The sequence below is a fragment of the Mandrillus leucophaeus genome, unplaced genomic scaffold (assembly GCF_000951045.1).
Source record: "Mandrillus leucophaeus isolate KB7577 unplaced genomic scaffold, Mleu.le_1.0 Scaffold320, whole genome shotgun sequence".
Classification (NCBI taxonomy): domain Eukaryota; kingdom Metazoa; phylum Chordata; class Mammalia; order Primates; family Cercopithecidae; genus Mandrillus; species Mandrillus leucophaeus.
In genome coordinates, this window is record NW_012103366.1 from 2,220,363 (window position 1) to 2,223,797 (window position 3,435).

The window sequence follows — 3,435 nt, forward strand, 5'->3', positions numbered from 1 at the left end:
TACAATGGCGCCATCTTGGCTCGCTGCAACCTCCACCGCCCTGTCTCTTATACACATCTAGATGTGTATGGGATTACAGGCATGAACCACTGCACCTGGCTCATAGTATCTATTTTGAAGTACAGAACTGCTGAGAGACCTTTAAACTCATCTCAGCATTTTGTGTGGATGTCTCCAGAACTCTTGCCATTCTGTGTTGAGGGTTCCTTGCCCAATTTTTACTCCCCTATCTTCTCCAGTACCTACTCTCCCTCTGACACAGCCCCATACAATACAGGTTTCTACATGGCCATCTTTAATTCAATTCAGCAAATATTTATGGACCCATATGACCTGCCCAGCTCTGCAGTGGGTGTTGGGGATATAAACTTCAATATAATTAGAGACCTATCACATGAATTAACCACAAAGCACTCCTCTGGGTGACATGAACAAATTGATCTACTGCACAGGTTTGCTTAACATTGAACACTTAGCCGGGCGCGGTGGCTCAAGCCTGTAATCCCAGCACTTGGGAGGCTGAGACGGGCGGATCATGAGGTCAGGAGATCAAGACCATCCTGGCTAACGCGGTGAAACCCCGTCTCTACTAAAAAATACAAAAAAAACTAGCTGGGCGAGGTGGCAGGCGCCTGTAGTCCCAGCTACTCGGGAGGCTGAGGCAGGAGAATGGCGTAAACCCGGGAGGAGGAGCTTGTAGTGAGTTGAGATCCGGCCACTGCACTCCAGCCTGGGCGACAGAGCGAGACTCCGTCTCAAAAAAATGTATATATATTCAACACTTAAAAATTAGAATAATGCCTCAGATTATTTTCTGTTTTTTTTTTTTCCCCACAGTGAATGAAAATTCCCTCCCTTTGCTGATAGTGGAAACTTTGTCGTGTAATGCTTTGTCTGATTCATGACAATAGAACAATTTTATCATTGTCTACAAGGAAGGATACTTCTATTTAGAATGTTAAGAGAAAACATAGATATTTATTTCCTTTCATCCAAAAGTGAAAACCAAACTATAAACATATACGTTAAAGGAAGTGGTGCAGCTATGGTTTGAATATATGTTCCCACCAACTCCCAAGTTGAATTGGAATCCCCAATGCTGGAAGTTGGGCCTGGTTTGAGGTAGGGCCTGGTGGGTCATCAGGGTCAATCCCTCATGCTACTATCCTCCTGATAGTGAGTGAGTTCTCACAAGATGTGGTTGTTTAAGTGTGTGGCACTGCCCCCATCTTGTTCCTGCTCTTACCATGTGAAGTGCCTGCTCCCACTTCACCTTCTGCCATGAGTAAGAACTTCCTGGGGCCTCCCCAGAAGCAGATGCCAGCACTGTTTCCTGTACAGCCTGCAGAACTGTGAGCCAATTAAATCTCTTTTCTTATAAATTACCCAGTCTCAGGTATTTCTTTCTAGCAATGCAAGAACAACCTAATATACAGGTGCTAACACATAATATTCATAAACACAAATAAAATAATATGGTCTGTCAAGAGGCCATTCTGCCCACCCTAGTTCTGTAGATGGGTATTAGAATATTGCCAAAAATAATAATATTTGGCAGAAATATTATTCATCAGAAATCCATGCCAAGTTCATACGCTCTTGGCTTAGCTGGCTCCTGCTCACCAAATCAAAGTCTGAATAAAAGTTGGAAAAAAGTTTTAATTTCTCCTGATATATTTCTTCATGAGATAAAAGAAGATATAGCTAAATATTCAATCGCAAAATAATTATATCTGAAATCACCTTGCTTTTCCTGAAATATATTAAAGCTGCATTTTACAAGAAAGGATTTTGACTTCCAGTTTTGAGGGTCTATCTGAAACTGCCTTTGCAAAATTATTACTGAGACAGTGAAAGACATCTAACCTAACTGACTCCATCTTGCTTCTAATCTTTAAGCTGTGCTTGTTCCTTCCTGAGCATCTGCTAAACTAACTTTGGGAGAAACTTAGTTTATAGTTTAAAACAAAAATGATAACACCCTTCTCCCAAAACAAACCTTCTTGCCAGGGGACAAGAATGCCTTTGTAGAACTAACAAATTAGGCACAAGATTAGAAATTATGGTTTAGGAGTCATGCAGCTGGAGGCTACAAGATTCTGACCCTCCCTAAACTGCTCCTAAGATCAGTGCTTCAGATATTTTGCAGATCCTGCACTTGATGGATCAGCTGGCCCCACCCAGATCAATACACTGGTTCATCTGATCTTGCGGTACCCACCCAGGAACTGACTCAGCACAAGAGAACAGCTTCAACTTCCCATGATTTCATCTCCAACCCAACCAATCAGTGCTCTCGACTCACTGGCTTTTCCCCACCCACCAAATTATCCTTAAAATCTCTGATCTCCGAATGCTCAGGGGGACTGATTTGAGTGGTAATAAAACTCTGGTCTCCTCCACAGCTGGCTCTGCATGAATAACTCTTTCTCTGTTGCAATTCCCCCACCTTGATAAATCCACTCTGTCTAGGCAGCGGGCAAGGTGAACCCACACATGCAGTGAACCAGTCTATTTCTACAAGGTTAGATTTTCGAAACCTTCACTGTCTCATAAAGTTGCTAGGCCCAGGTGGCTATTGAAAACTTGAAATGTGGCTAGTTTAAACTAAGATATGTTCTAAGTGTAAAATACACACTGGATTTTGAAGACTTAAATGAAAAAGAGAATGTAGAATACCTCAATATTTTGTTATATGGATTACATAATAAAATGATATTATTTTGGATATGTTGGTTAAATAAAATGTATTATTAAAAGAAATGTCATGTGTTTCTTTTTACTCTACTAGAATATGTTACATTCATGGCTTCCATAATATTTATTTTGGACAGCACTGATTTATAATCTATTTTAAAATACTTCAGCAAAACCAATGTGATTGTTAGTTTTCATCTATATTCTACAAATGGACATTTGAAAGCCAACATTCTGGAGACAGCGGTAACATTTCTTTAGAGATAAAGAAATGATAACAAAGATTTTTATTTTATATTATTTTATTTTATTTTATTTTGAGACAGGGTTTCTGCTCTTGTTGCCCAGGCTGGAGTACAATGGCGCCATCTTGGCTCGCTGCAACCTCCACCTCCCGGGTTCAAGCGATTCTCCTGCCTCAGCCTCCCAAGTAGCTGGGATTACAGGCATGCGCCACCATGCCCGGCTAATTTTTTGTATTTTTCCTAAAGAGGGGGTTTCTCCATGTTGGCCAGGCTGGTCTCGAACTCCTGACCTCAGGTGATCCACCTGCCTTGGCCTCCCAAAGTGCTGGGATTACAGGCATGAGCCACAGCACCCAGCCAAAAATATCTTTATCTCTAATCAATCCCAGAGGGCTTATGAGGTAGATTGCATTACTATTACAAATAAGTATAGCTATATTTGGAGTCCTTCCCTATTGGAGAACTATAGTTCCCACATTGGCTTCAGGCTTGG